The sequence below is a fragment of the Notothenia rossii genome (genome assembly GCF_949606895.1).
Source record: "Notothenia rossii genome assembly, chromosome: 4".
NCBI lineage: Eukaryota > Metazoa > Chordata > Actinopteri > Perciformes > Nototheniidae > Notothenia > Notothenia rossii.
The window spans coordinates 50691256-50707692 of record NC_136902.1 but is presented as its reverse complement, the minus strand read 5'-3'; the positions used below and the strand labels follow the sequence as shown (position 1 = coordinate 50707692).

At 40.1% G+C, this 16437-nt stretch overlaps 1 long non-coding RNA gene across 1 annotated transcript in view; it reads right to left on the bottom strand.

The window, feature by feature from the left end:
* LOC307035947 overlaps positions 1 to 3198 on the bottom strand; it is a 74362-nt gene extending 71164 nt beyond the window's left edge. The window contains exon 1 of the long non-coding RNA XR_013807244.1: positions 2756 to 3198. This is a non-coding gene — a long non-coding RNA (uncharacterized lncRNA). The remainder of the gene's footprint in view (positions 1 to 2755) is intronic.
* Between the last annotated feature and the right edge of the window lie 13239 nt (positions 3199 to 16437).

Sequence of the window (16437 nt, the reverse complement as noted above, 5' to 3'; positions counted from 1 at the left end):
TTTAAAAAAATCAACAGCACTCTCTGATTCTGTTGCTGCTTGAACACCTGAGTGAATAAAGGTCTACCTGATGCCAACTGGCTCTGCAAAGCAAACATATTCCAGTGTTTCCCCTATATACAAATAGTGGCGGCGCAGCGCCGCTGCTGAAATATGAGCGCCGCTGCTAGACATTGCCCCGGACCCCCCTAGAGGATGTGACGTCCACCCCCCAATTCAAACATGTTTATACCATACTGAATACATTTGAAGCCATTTTGACGTCTATTACCTATGTCAATAAGGTTCTGCAGTGTATTTGTCTTTAGTAGAGATTTTTCATTTATTCTTTACATATAAAATCTCACCTAAAATCTCACCTAGGGCAGCAAATTGTCTAGAACCGGCCCTGGTACTAGGCCTCAAGAGCCTTTCTTGTGCAGACACATAGAAACAAATTGGCGGGGCGCACTTTGCACACACTAAACAATTCCACGCGCTCCGCGCTCACATTATGCTGGGCCCACATGCCTTAGCACCGCTGCTATGACTCCATCCTAGGGGAAACACTGTATTCACATTCTTTTTATTACCATAAATGGTTTTAGCATTTCAGACTATGCAGTTAATGACCATTATATGGGTATGGAACAGTGACATCAGGATGTAGAGGGGGGTTTACCTCTGGCACTTCCAGTAGGCCAATGTGGGCTGACAGAACAGACGTTCTTTTTTGCTGTTTATCTGAATGGCCTATAAATTAAGTAGATTGGAATTTCTAACATAAAAGCATGCCTATCATATACAAACAAAATTATAATGCACCTTACACCTTGAATTTAACATATTTATATGCAGCATTTTTTTTGGAAAGTTTAAACAACACTTATGGGGATGAGATGCATAAAGTAAGGAAAGAAAATGTGACGAGGGAAAAAATAAACAAATGTAAATTGCTACCCCTGAGCCTGGGAGCCACCAATCAGAACTGCTGGTTTGTTTCCTCTGCAAACCAAATCACAGCATCTGGCACCAGGAGTGCTCATCTGAGTGTCACAATTTGGTTTTCTGTCAATTTAACTTTTTGAGGAATGGGTTTTTGTTTATTGGGTTACTGGCAGAGGTGGGGATTCGAGTCACATGACTTGACTCGAGTCGCATATGTTTTGACTTGAGACTTGCTTGACTAACATTGATAAAAGACTTGACTTTGACTTGGTATTCATGACTTGATATTTGACTTAAAATTAAATATTTGCGTTTGTTTTTGTATTGAGATATTACATTTAGTTTTTTCGAAATGTGAGTGGGTGATTATAGCGCCGTGCGCGCAAACCTGGCAACCCACTAGACGGCAGGAGTGTCAGTTAACATGGCAGCGGCTAGCGTTACTCCAAAAATAGTCAAGTTTGGATTCAAGGATTATGTTGTCGATGACGGTAATAAGAAGAGAACAGCGGTATGCAGTGTCTGCAGCATAAAGATCAGTGACAGGACCACCACAACATCCAACTTCATTCGTCACTACAAAAAAACCCAGAGAAAGGTAGGCTATGTGCATGTGTTGTGTTAGCTAGAAAGCTAACGTTAAATTTAAGCTACGTTAGACTTGGTTTCAAACAGTGCTTGAATTGGAATAAAAAAGGTGCCAGTACTCTAAATCAGCAACAAGTATTTGGCACAAAGTCATAGTATATCCTATAATGCTGGTGGGTTTGTCTCTTTACTGTATATTTTAGAAAGGCTAACTGTACTTAAACAAAATGACTCAAGGTGCATCTGAGATTAGAGGGGGTGCAGTGGTAAAATGCTATTTTTATAAGTGGGGAGTGGACCTGACACCCTCTAATCTAGGGGGGTCCGGGGGCATGCTCCCCCGGGATTTTTTTTTTTTAAATATTGAAGTTAGATGCATCAATCTGGTGCAATTTGAGAGCAAAATGAAGAGATATATGGATACCTCTCAACATCCATAATGAAACAACTGTAAACAGATTTACTTTTTCTTTATGGATATAAAAGAAAGTAAAGCTTGACTCCTACTGGCTGGTTAAATGACTCCTCGTCCCTGAGGCAACTACCAGTTTTTTGTGCCATTTTGCTGGATTTATTTCTCAATAGCGTTGCTGCACAAAGTGATAGCCCTCTAGTTTAAATCGACTACCCCAAAAGAAACATATGGAGATGGGTTACTATTTAAAACAAATTGCAAATCTATTTGGGAACAGTGGGGCCGGGCCTCAAATCCTATAGGGGGGTCCGGGGGCATGCTCCCCCGGTAAGATTTGTTTTTAAATGTTGGACTTAAATGCATCAATCTGGTGCATTTTGAGGGGGAAATAAAGAGACTACACCCATATGAAACAAAAATGTATACATTTAAATAATCATAAAAACACAAGTACATGGCCATAACCAATAACATACAATATCCAATATAAAAAAACATTGAAACTTGTTTATTTATTTGTTTTTGGTTCATTTATAGTTGTGAGTGTGTCTGGACTCCTGAATCGGCCTCTCCTGTCTCCCTCCTCTCCCCCCTGCTCCTCTTTGAGGCAACAGCAAAGACTAGTTTTAGCTCTCAACAAGTTTATCTTACCTTTTTTCACCTAGTTAACATTTTGTTTGTATTATTCATGCATATTTTACTCATCACTACCCCCTCAAATGGAAATATGTGTTTACATAGATGCTGACCGAACCGTTTGAGACCCACTGAGATAACTTAAACTAAGTTAACTATCTAAAGACTCAAGAGAGTAATTTACCTCACCAGAGCTGTAGTTATCAGCCTCTCAGTCTGACAGCAAAGGACTCTCCCTCCACCTTGTTGTTAAAAAAGCTCCTTATATCCGTTAGCGCAGCTAGCTAGCACCAGATGCTAACAACAATACACGTAACCGGTGCGCGCGCTTTCTCGCTCGCTCGCGCCACACATACACCAACACACACCCTCCCGAGCTTGAATGACACACAGAGACCAATCGAGGGCATTAGTATGATCTGTATGAAAGTGGCAATGTCGGCAGGCCACGTCATGTAGACAGCCAGTCACCCTCTGTGAGGCAGAGTCAGACCCACATTTGCGCTGCGTTGCGTTTACAATATATACGTATATTGCCGGCGGCTGAGTACTCAGTAAGAAGTGCCGGTACTACATGGGTAAAAATCAGAAGTGCCGGTACTGCGTACCGGTGAGTACCGGCCCAATTCAAGCACTGGTTTCAAATCGATTAAGCATTGCAAAGAGGAGAGAGAGAGAGAGGAAAAGAGATGCCTCGTTTATTTCCCCTGTTATTATCAGAAGTTACTGTAAACTTTTGAATAATGTAGTTCATCTACTTTTAGTAGTTTGTTTAAATGTTTTAATTATGTTGTTTTTGTTTGTAAAAGTGCATCATTCCTTGATTTATTGTAAAATGAATCTGAACTTTTTGATCTGTTATGATGATAAACTGAAGCCATTTCAAAATTAACCCAATTAAGTGATTTTTAAATCGTCCTACTTAGTTTATAAGGAAATTATGAAGAGGAACAAATTAAATGATTTGAAAATGATATCTATGTAGGTGCTGACGCTGTTGGCGGTTCTAGTGTTAACAGACATTTAAATTAAATATGTGTAATGGCAAATGCCATATATGATTTTCTTACCTGGAATTCTGCCTTTTTGAACAGACTTTTTGATTGAGTCCTAGCTATTGTCTGCAGTTCTAGGGTTAATATGAATCTAATATGATTGTCTCGGTCTAAATTAGATTTCAAATGATTAACTGTGTATGTAATGAAGATCATAATGTGGGTTCAATCCATTTTAATAACCACTGTCTTTGAACTGATTTAGATGTGGAAACTGGGCTTATTCATTAGAATTTTCTATGACTTGACTTGACTTGCTTGACCTGAGCAATGACTTGACTTGACTTGCTTGACTCTCACCACAGTGACTTGGGACTTGCTTGAAACTTGAAGGTCAAGACTTGGGACTTGCTCATGACTTGCGCATGTAGGACTTACTCCCACCTCTGGTTGCTGGTAAAACCAACACACTCTCACTCCCTAAACGTCCAGGAGCGACGCTTGGTCAGGGTCCCCGTGGCGTGCAGTTGTGACGCTCCTAGGCTCCTTCAGCTTCATAAACGCACGCAAAGAGCTTTCAACTTATTGCAATGTATTCCCATCGGCGGCGGTATTTGACGCTCATGGAAGCACCGCATCCGTTTATGTCGGCAGCTCTTAAAGGCAATGTGAGCGTCCATTCCTATTGGATAACGGAGAATTGTAAACCCGGAAGTAAGTATTCTCCTTACTGTCGATTGATTTGACAGTGATATCTCCACTCATCAACTCAAAAATACCAGATTGCCTTTGTTAATTAAAGGACATTGATAGGTTTGAATTGTGTACAATGCTTTTGTGTTTTCTGCCTTCAATTCTGAGAAACAACTTGTTTTCTCTGAAATGTGGAGCGCCAAAGAGACTACACTACCCACAATCCCCAGCTATTGTTGAATTTTATTATTTTATTATTAGATATTAATAGGATCCCTCTAAAGTATATTCTTTACTCGTTATTCTCTACTAATAGTTAATTAAAGACTGTATATAATGACTAGTTTGCACACCCCTTTCAAGATTTCAAGATTTTCTAAGCTAAGGTTTAGTGACATATCATATTATACTACGGTGTAGTTATAAAATGAATGAAAAACTTGGCTTACAGGTTCCTCAACAGTGCATTACAAGACATCTATCAATATGTGTGTATACTTCCACCATTAAACTGTCATTCTGCACATTTCTTATACTATCTACATACATCTTATAAGAGTATAATACATATGTATAATATCAGTTTAATAATAAACAATTAATAATAAATAAATAAGTGCTTTAACATAGTTAACATTGCAGGAAAGCAATATATTAGACGTTAAGTACTTTGTCAGGCTTAATATTTATCTGTAGATACAAATGTCACTGAGTGTGCTGTGTGCTCTGCATGTGTGACCATTAAAGAGGGTTTCATCCCTCCATATTCTTCTTCGATACCCCCAAAGCTTTTGTCTTATTCAAAAAAAGACCTTAACCTAAAGTACTCTTTAATGTTTAAATTAAGCCTTATTAGTTTGTCTGTTTTGCACATCCTCCTATTAATATCTAATAATAAAATAATACAATTCAATAACATGCTTTAACCACCAGGTGTCCCTTTCTATCAGCTCTGCACCGTTATGGTGTAAATACAGCCTATCTACCCATTGGATCAAATATAAAAGTCAGCCGAATTAGTGTTGATACTGCAAGGAGACGTATTGTGTGAAAAGAAATGTAAGATGTTGTTTAATTGCTTATATATTTATGATCCACGTCACGTTTTCAGTTTTGGCGGCAGTTCTCCTGTTTGTCTAGAAGTCTTCTCAGCAGGGCTCTATAAATAGAGAATTACGGCAGATATGTAATATTTAATGCAGCCGAACCGAGTATTACAATGACCTTATGTGATGACTTCCAAAGAGAAAAGCAAGCACACTCGGAATAAAGTATTATTTTATTTTTAAAAAACGTTTTCAGATTTCACATCACATAAATACCAAATCCCAGCATGCATTGCGGCTAAACCATCCAATCATCGAGCTGAGGATCTTGCCTACGTCTGTTTCCAGTTTAGTTTATGACCGATGTATTTTGTTATACACACATTCCTTCGCATTTACATTTTAATTTGCATTAAAGTATTTTGTGAGGCTTTCTAACATGTTTTTAAATATAACTACGGTTGTAGTTGAAGAGTTTGTAAATTAACATGAACCGAAGCTGTTGCCTGGAAACTCAATCGCACAACGTCACGTCCGTTAATTCCACATCCACACGCATGGATTAACATCGATTTAATACATTAATGTAGCCTTTGTTTCTGCTAAAAGAGATGTCGACCAGCTGGGGCAACAAGAAAATCGGCGTAATCGAGTGTGACTATTAAAAAATAAATCATTACGTCGGGGTAGCATTTGCTTTGCATTTCCGGTTATTTCTCCACTGGTTAACATGGGTTAACAATACCGTGTAACTGTCACGTTTGAAGGGACGAAATCGTGACATCTTCACGTCTCCCAGCATGGTAAATCGTCACATGTTCACGTCTTGCCGTGATACCGGGTTGATTTTAATGTATAAATAACACATGTGTATTGATGAATATCTTATTTTATATTTACTAGCAAAAGCTTGTCACCGGACAACCAATCTTGATAATTCACTGTAAGACCATTTCTGAAGATTGAAGTCAATTACAGCAACTGGCTCAATCCTGCTTGTTCTCTTATTTAAATAGTCTTTCAGCTGCTATTTGAATAGCTCTTAGGAAGAAACATTTAGGACCACGTAAAAATGTATTTAAAAAAATAATAGACATATACAAGAAAATTATATTTCACACTTACACATAAGCGATGATTGCTATCGAGCCCTAGGGGACATGGAGAAGAAAAAAAAATATATTTAAAAAAGAAAAATGTTTTGCGAAATCTCGCAAAACCCCTTTGTGAGATACCGCAAAAATGTTCGTTTAGCGCAATGTACTTCCGGCCGGTTCAGTTCGGCAACCTAGTACTCTGGGGCCGCTTGTAACAGATGAAAAAGTCATGGAGGAGGATTTGGAAAGAGCACATCATGAAAATGCAAAGTGACAAGGTGGGTAGAACATTCAGTCAATTCACGGAATAAGTTACCGTAACAACACAGAGCCTGGAAAAGTCAAACACTTTAAGTAATATGGAGGTAGGGTGACCAGGTCCCAACGAACCAAATGTGGGACAAGGAGTATGTTTGTGTGGGAAAATGTGGGACATCCTCTCAACAGCACCCCCCACGGAAAAAAAATGAATTTCTATTCTGTTTCATTTGGTTTATTCAACAGCATCCAATAAACAATGCAGATAAAAACTTAACAAATATATAACAACAGAGCAGAAAGTGAAGTCAAAATGCAGTAAGAATTTAGTATCTTAATAAAGAAAAGTAAACTAAGGCTAACCAAGGCAGCAGGCATTATTCACTTCAAGTGTTTAGAAATGCATCTTCCTAATTCAACTAGTGTATTACATGTAAAAGTAGGCACAACATAAATTAATAGACAAAATAAAATCATAAATACAAATCAAAACTGGCCAGGAGGGAACAAAAACATAATACATCAAATAAAATAGCTTTCAGTTTTGTCACAGCAACAGCAGGTGGGCCCCCCCACACAGGCTATGGCTATGCACTTCCAGCACCATGGAAAGCACCTGGCAGTGAAACAGAAACACAAGAATAGCAGCACCGTATTAAAATCTAACACCACATTGGCCCACAATATCCTACTATATTCTAAAATATCCTACTCTTAGTCTATATTCTAAACAATGTTTATCTTACCTTAGATGCTCTTCTTGACTTTGTACTTTTTGCTTGAGCGCGCAGCTTCCCCTCTATGGTACGCACTATGATGCCATCTGGGAAAAAAATGTTTGGAGTGTTTTTTTGTCATAAATAACATCATCTAAAGACATTTTAAATAAATAATTATTTGGGGGTACTTTTTGGGGTGCGTTGAGGCAACACTGTACCATAATGGTAAGTTATGAAAAAAGAGAGTTATTGTTTCATATTTGAACAACATTTATTTAAAAACACATGGGAAATACTAAATAGCCTCAACAGGTTAAATTGCATGCGAATTAAAATGTGAAAATCGTTATTTTTTATATTCTAACAAGATTACATGTCTGAATGTTGCCTGCAGGCAACATTGTACCATTGTGAAACAACCTTTATGAATTAATACGCGAAGAGCCTAGGCATCTTTCAACAAACTTTATTGAGCCATTTGACAAAATAGACTCACTGCTTGTGGAAGTTCATGAAGCAGTGTTGGTCAGAAGTGAAGCACAGGTACGTGACACACTTTGATCACTGCACTTTCAACCTTACAGCCAGGATATTTGCACCGGCCCTTTTTCTCCAATCACGCAGGCCAATGGTCAGTGTGGTCTTGATGCACAGGTGTTGATGGCACTGATGAGGAAGAACCTCTGTGCTTCTTCTCAGCCAGGTCTATGTCAACATTATAAGATGGTCTCCCCCTCTTTTTCAAGACTTTCCTCTCGTTGCAAAGGCAACTTGCAACTTCAGCTTTGAATTTCAGCAGGCTGTACACTTCTTTCTTGGGGATGCCGCAGTCCTTGGAGTCCTTGCAGTCCCTGCGGTACAAGAGCCACGCATTCACTAGAGTGAAATCCATCATGTGCAACACGATCTTGTGATGCCACTTCCTTGACCTGACCTTTGTTCTATAGAGAGCAATCAGTGAGTCTAGAAGATCCACTCCTCCCATACTTTTATTGTATGCATGCACAACACTTGGGCAGGTAACCTGCAATGTTTCTTTCTTTTTCTTATCCCATCTTTGCACAGAGATCGTTGGGTTGGCTTTAACATCAAATGTATCTTGGTTAAATTGTAGAGATCTATGATGACTGGTATGCTTTTGAACAGTTTATACCTAAACACACAATACCACAATATCATGGTGAATCCATAATGGTACGGTGTTGCCTCAAGGCAACATTCTCATTTTAACAAGTTTCCATTACCTAATTAGCAAATGAAGTACATTAAACTATTAGAAATGAAGGTTTACTCACCTATTATTGTGAATACATTTTTTTCCAGACAAGAAATGTGCAGGAAATGATGTTTTGAGACACATTTCTTGGAGAGAAATGGCTGAGTTGATCCTTGTGGGAAAGGCGGCAAACAGGGTCTTCAAATTGGCCGCTAGAGAGTCATGGGACAAATTCAAACACTACTATTGGTTCCTTATGGTTCTGCCTCTTTTTTAAAGTAATGCATCATAATTTGAGATGTATTGTGTGAATGTAAAAGGCAAACATTTTTTTACCATAAGTCCTTCTCCTTGAGTGCATAGGTGTAGAATTTCTTACAACTGTATTCAAAGTTGGTCTTGACTTGAATTTCAGACTTGATAAGCTCCACAGAGCACCAGTTCCGCTGGTCAGTCCACGCTGCCGTCATGAGGGGGAACACTGTCCCTACTGAAGCATTAGTGATGAGGATGCTTCAGAGAAAGGATGCCACAGCAGTCAGATTTGGTGTGTTTGTGCCTTGAAGCAAGGTGGACCACTTCTCCACAACAGGAGCTCTTCTCTCCACAACATCCTGCTGGCGTGGCAAAGTCAAACAGTATTCATCATACAGTTCATCCATGTCTAGTTTCCCCCTTATCTGTAGGACATCCACTGCATCACAGAGATGGGAGAATGTGAACTTGCTCTTCAGTGCCAAGCTTTCAACATTCTTCTGGTAGTTGTTGTCTGTGAAGTCATACCACTTGTCAAGGTAGTTGAGAGCAGCCTGGCAGAACTTGGAAAGATTGCTGCTGCCTTTTGGTCTGGAAACCGTTGGAGGATAGCACTGGTCTCCATTCCAAAGAAGGAATCAATCTGTCGTTGTTGGAGCTTTGTCTTGAGAGTGAGCATCATGTCATATAGCTCACATACGGTCCCGTCCTCTCTCTCCAATAGCAGCACAACATCGTGGAAGATTTTCCGCACATTATTGAGGAAGGACAGGTACACCTGTAGCTCTAGGGGTTTCCCATCACCTTCCTCATCATTTTTGAACAGCTGCCACAGTGAATGTGTGCACTTATCCTCTCCCAGTGACAAGAAGTAGCTCTTGATAGCTCTCCAGCTGTCATGTAGCCTCTTGACAGCAGGCCACAGACTCAACCATCTTGTGGGTACGTGTCTCCGCACAACCTGATATTCTTCTTCCACAAAGGTGAACACTGCTTTCAATTCTTCTGTACGTTTTGCAGATGAGGAAAAGTGACTGAATGTTTTGTTCACTACTAGCTCAATGTCAATGTTCAACCTGTCTCCAGCATGCTTTGCACTGTTGTGCACTATGTGGGCCATACAGTTAGCCTTAATGATTCCACTGTTGTCTGCTTTTAGCTTCTGGAAAACTGAATTGTTTCTCCCGTAATTTACGCTTGCATTGTCGGCAGTGTATGCTGAAATCATGTCAGGTTGCAGGCCATTTTCTTCTAGTTTGCTTGTAATCTGGCGGTGTATGGTAGCAGCTGACTCATCACTATCCTCATAGAAATCAAGGATCTTGCTTTTCAAACCCAACTCTGGGGTCCAATATCTCAGAGACAGTGGGAAGAGTTTTATAGTGCCATGATTTGAAGCATCTGAAGCCACGGAAAAAAATGGTGTGTGGGCTATTTTGTCACCAAGAACCACTGGTGTCTTTAACTCTGTCAAACAACTCTCCACAGAGGCAGGGGCAAGCACATCTGTTATTATGGATGCTGCTTTTGTACGACCACATGACATTTTCTGGAAAAATGGTCGGCGCTAGCTTGTTACCAGTCATTTGAACGGTATGATTGGGAATGTTGCACTGTATGGTAAACACTGGCTATTTCTGCTGCTGTTACCTTGTCTGAGTGGCCATCATTTTTTGGTTTGAGTAGGAATGTCTCCATAGAGGGAGATGCCTCTTTTTGAGCGACACGTTTCTTGTGAGAATCGCACTCTCTGTGTCTTTTGACATCGTTTTCACCGCCAGGTGAAATTAAAAAACTCTCTGAGAATCGCCCTGCACTGGCTTCACCCACAGGTAAGTGTCTTCCCAGCCTTTGTTGTATTAGGGGTTTCACCAACTAATCGACTAGTCGACTAGTCGACTACCTTTACCACTAGTCGGCGCTGTAGGCCCTAGTCAACTAGTCGTGAAAAAAATGGAGGTAAACGAGGTGCTGCAAAATGCTACAAAACACGTCCGACATTCTTATGTATGGCAGTATTTCAACGAAGATGTAACCAACTCCACAGTGAAGTGTCAGTTGTGTACAGCTGTACTGAAGTACAATACAAATGCATTTGCTATGCGCAACCATCTGAAGATGAGACACCCGCTGCCGACAGCTAGCAATAGCAGTAATGCTAGCACCAGTGAGCAACGGACCGGCGTCAGCAAGCCCGCCTTAACCTGCCATCAGGCCCTGGGGCTGATAGTTTTTGTAGGCCCCCTATTTAAACAACAAATCAAAGTCATTTATAGCCTCGGCAGGCTCTGTGATCGCACTTCTCCACTCTGCTCTACACGCGCCTGGTCCTCTCCTCCAGATGAGTGACGTATCGGGCCTCCCTCATGTATTTGTCCGGTTGCCGTTGGCTCCCCTCCACGTAGCAAGTCCTCGTCGTCCTCTCCATCTCCTCCAACAGATAATGTCCCTCCTGTCTGTTTTTCCTCTCCCGCTACTCCATCGTTATCAGAACCAGACGGCCTACTTGTCTCCGAGGCCCCGCGGCCGGCACCGCTACCGCTCGGTACAGAACTCATCTGTCCTTCCTCCTCATCATGGCCTACAGGTTTAAAATAGCCTGTAAGCTTCGGCATTTTTTGTAACAGCTGCTTGTCTCGAAACTCCTTTTCCCTCAACAATTTCCTTTTCCGAGCACCACTCTCAAACTTTTTCTTCACTCAATCACTCGCAATTTGAATAAGTCACATGTGAAACATATTCTCATTCTGACGTGTGTGTGTTTGTGTATATTTGCGTTTGTGTGTATTGTGTTAGTTTCCCGGGGAAAACCCTCACGAGAAACACCGGCTGTTGTTATGCCTGCTGTGACGTTAAGTTACTCCGTTCTCCGCTTGTAATTATGCCGTTACAAACTTCAAAGTTGTATTTATCATCTGAGTTTGCCGAAACAAGTTTAATATTCTGAAAGCCAAGACTTTGTTCTTTTTTAAATCAGATGAAGACAAACTGTAACGGACCTTGCTGTATTATCTATGATTACTATACACCTTACATTCATAATTTCAGTGGAGGGAGGGGGGGTGGCGCTGTGGAACAGCAGAGTGGCGAGGGAGAGCTGTCGTCTTCCCTTTACAAGCTTCAAAAATGTATTTATCTTGTGATTTTGGAAATGAAAGTTTCATATTCTTAAAGCCAAGACTTTGTTTATTTAACTTTTTTTTTTGAAAACACCCGAAATAAAAAATAAAAAAAATTGAATTTTTTTTTTTTTTTTTTTTTAATTGGCTCATGATAGGCCCCCAATCTCCGTAGGCCCCTGGGCCTCAGCCCAGGTCAGCCCGTGCATTAAGGCGGCCCTGGGCGTCAGCACTGAACAGAGGCAAACGAACAGCAAGAAAATACGGGTCAACAGTGATGCGGATGATGAGCTACGGGATTACTGCCAGCGGACACCGCATAGCCCCACAATGGATAATCCACTGGAGTGGTGGGCAGAAAACGTGCACCGCTTCCCCCGCTTTCGAGGAACTACCTGGCTATTCCAGCCACAAGCACCCCGAGTGAGAGGGTTTTTTCCCTGGCAGGCAACACTGTCACCCGAAAGCGGTCAAGCCTCCTTCCCTCACATGTCGATGCGTTGGTGTTCAAACCAAAAATATGGAAAGGTGGACGTTATCGTGGAGGACAGCGAATAAAGTGTTGCGCAATGCGCCGTTGCGCACTGGATTTACGTGGCATTTATGTAAACAAGAGTTTTTTGATGTCGATTTTGGTGAGTCCAGTTACTGTTTGTTATTTACGCAGCCATGTAACACAAATTCAAATGCAGTGTTTAATGTTACTGTATGAGTTCCAATAGAAAATACAGTTGTAAACCTCTCTTTGTGTGTCTTTATTATGACGTAACGACTAGTCGACTAGCAGTCAACTAGTCGACTAGTCGACTGCTATTTTGAAAAACGTGTCGACTAGTAAATATTGGTAGTTGTGAAACCCCTATGTTGTATGTGCATCTTCTTTTCTTCTTAGCTGTAGTTTCAGTTTCCTCAATTTTCAATAACCTGCTGCGTCGCCTGCGTTATTAACTTTTGTTGTTGTTGTTTGGCGGGGCCGCTGGGGGGTGTGTGAGTGAGTTACTCTCATTGGTTAACACTTGACCAGCACCCGCCGTGTGTTACAGTTTGATTGACAGCAAACACAGCCCAGTGATGATAGCCTTCCCTGCTTTCTCAACAGCCATTGGATAAATCTGATAGAAAAGCGTTTTAGCCAATCAAAATGAAATTTGCGGGACGCACCAAAAGTCGTGAAAATGCTGTGCAGTCCCGCGCAAAGCGGGACATCTGGTCTCCCTATAATATGGAGGTAGCATGGCAGTTTTAATATGAACGTGACACAGTAAACTGTGTGTTTTTCTCATCATGTACCGTGCAGCTTAAAAGTTAAGTGTTAGGTAGGGTGACGTAAGTACTGTGTAGTAACTAGCTTGCTACCTAGCTAAAAATGCGTTATTTGTGGTACAAATAAGAATGATTGTTGGTAATGTATTAGCTATTTTATTTTTGCAGGTTGACAAGGCAGTGCTAACCATCATGAATGATGAACAAATTGCAAAGTATATCACTTCATACGGCGACCGAGTAGCTGTCCTCTCCTTCTGTCAACAAACAAAGTGCAGCACAGATAAAGACACTCTTCTACAGACATTAAGAGATAAAATAGGAGCACAGAAAAGTACATCAAAAACAAAAGGAGCATTGTGTGGTGCATCAGGTGTGTTTCAAAAAGAAGGTGAAGGGATGTCAAGACAAAGAAATAATGCAGCAGAAAAGACCACCAGGAAGATTGAAATTGGATGGCTTCATTTTCACAATAAGGAATACCAACAAGTGAGGACCTGCAATGGTGGGGGAACAAGACATGCATCGGTGGAAAAAACTGTTGCTCAGCTTTTGGAAATGGGAAAGAAGTTATTCTTCCCAAATGGCCACTCAACAAAAGGGCGAGTTGGAGACTTTACCTTTGATGTCTGTGATTTTAAAAGAAACCAGATCCCTTCAGAGGACACTGTTGGCAGACTTTATGAACAAACCAAACTGAAGCTGCTTAGATTTTACATATCCACAAAAGAAGAAGCCCACCCAACAGATCAATCCCCATCTGAGGTAGAAACAGTTAGTGAAGATTCCTTATCTGTAGATTCATCTGTTGACTTCATTGAGGGAGCAGACTCACATGGATCTGTTGATGCAGATTAATTGATTACAGATCTGCCGGACCGTGGATATTCATCTGACAGCGACAATAGCGATCAGGTTTGTGGCAGTAGGAAATATAAAGTAACTTTAATGACAGGGACAGATGGAAAGAGATAGTGCTTGAATATTAAACTTCAGGTAATAACTAAATAAAAAAAAACCCAGAAAGGTTCCATTGTGTGCCATCAGTCACCACAGTTTGTCAGCACTTTTCTACATAGCTATAGATATGGTAGGCCTATTTAACACACGCTTTTGTCCAAGGCGTTACCAACATACTTTCACCTCTGTATGTTTCAATTTTTCCAGGACTTAGTTGTTGACATGTGTGGTCAGACGCATACATTTCTTTTTGTTGCATATTTTTTTGCAATTTCATACTTTTATTTGTAATGCTCTGAAACACATCACTTATCTTACAGACTCTGAGGGAAGATTGAAGAATATCTAACAGTTATTGCACAGTACCTTTATGCTTAATAGGCTAATGCAATGGTTCCCAAACTTTTTCAGTCGGGCCCCCCTTGGGTAATTGGAAATATTTCCGGGCCCCCCGAACCCGGTTCCCATCTATATTTGTAGGATTAATTGTATATTGTTGTAAAAACATTACATTTTCTCTGCTAATAATAAGAAGATACAAAGATTCAACTATAATTTTATATTTTATTATGGATTACACATGAACAAAAGTGCCTGTAATAGATACTGTGAATTAATTTGGCCTAATTAAAACTAGTCCTTCTTCCCTGAGTAGTAGATTTTTTAAATCAAATGTCTTTTATTTTGATACTGCCACTCTCAGTTCATTCTCTATGTTCAGCTTTGATCTGTATTTCGTTTTGATGGCAGCAACAGCAGAAAAGCCTATCTCACACAAGTAGGATGTTGCAAAAGGCAGCAGTATGCCCACAGCTCTCAGACCAATGAGATCTTTTCGAGCAGTGTTTGTTTACAATTTCTTCCCGTGTCCCCCCTGCAGTACCTCCGCGACCCACCAGGGGTCGTGCCCCACAGTTTGAAAACCACTGGGCTAATGTGTAATCATATGTATTTTTTTGCACACCATTTGATAATAATTGTGAAACATCTTTTTCTCCCTGCCATTATTACAAATGACTGCTGACAACAAAAGTAGTTTTTTGTTGCATTTCCAGATACAAAAAACAAAAAACAAAGATCAACCTCTGACACTGTGACAGCAGAAGGTCCAAGACAATCACATCGCTCCCATTCAACCCCAACAGACGAGGCAGATAAACTTTTATGGGATCCGGAAGATGATCTTTGGGGAGCAGGTGGTGGTGAGATAGTTGTGATAAAATGGAATGACGTCACACATGAGGATGTCACCCAGGTAATGTGATCAGGAACGTTTTTGGGTAAGGGGGTAGAAATGCAAATATATGTATTAAAACCAAACCAGTAAACACAGAAAAGATTGAGAAATGTATTGCTACTTCAATTCAATCCATTACATACTGTAGTTTTTGTTAGATTTCAATAGTCAGTAAATTCGATTCAATTAATAAAAAAAGTCAAATGTGCATTCCTACTTTGAATTATTTTTACCATGCCCTTTTATTTTTATGGCATGTATTCTGTTCCCCGATTATTCTTTGGACACACGAATGAAATAACATACAGTGCTGTGAAACGCTTACGTACTTAATGAGATATTAGCTCACCCCTTGTATATTTAGAGCTTCATTTGGCAACAGAATATTAATTAACATTTAATAGTTTGTTCTGCTTTAGAACCTTTCACATTTCAACAAACCAAACAAGACCTGATGAAAACCTGTGGAATTCCACAAAGATTTTAATTTTGCACTCATAAGCCATACATGGTGGCATGCACAACTTCACAATTCTCCTTTTTTACGATCATTTCTATATCAAACTACCATTTGTTGTGTATAGTGGTATAGCAAAGTCATGAACAACTTGTATTCAAATAAATGGTGTTATTTAGCAAGCTGCAGTAGAAGTGGAAAGCAACAGAGTCCTTTTGACTTGTGATTGTGCAGTAGTTTTTGCAAACACTGATTTGTGACTTTATTATACTCTCTGTCTCTGAAATTTAAGGTTTGACTTTTTCCATTTCTTTTTGTAATTTTTACAGAGTATTTCTGGTTTTAAATAGAAGATGATGTTGAAGACTATTACGGAAATACTTTTGTAAATTACGGTCTGCAATAACGTCTAAGACTTCAAAGTGTCTGCTGTCAATTAATAACATACTTAATTCATCCTTCAGAGTGCGGAGATGAATGGAGTACCAATACAGGATTTACAACTCCCCTTGTTCTATGATTTTGGCCTGCCTTCGGCACATGTGTCCATACATGA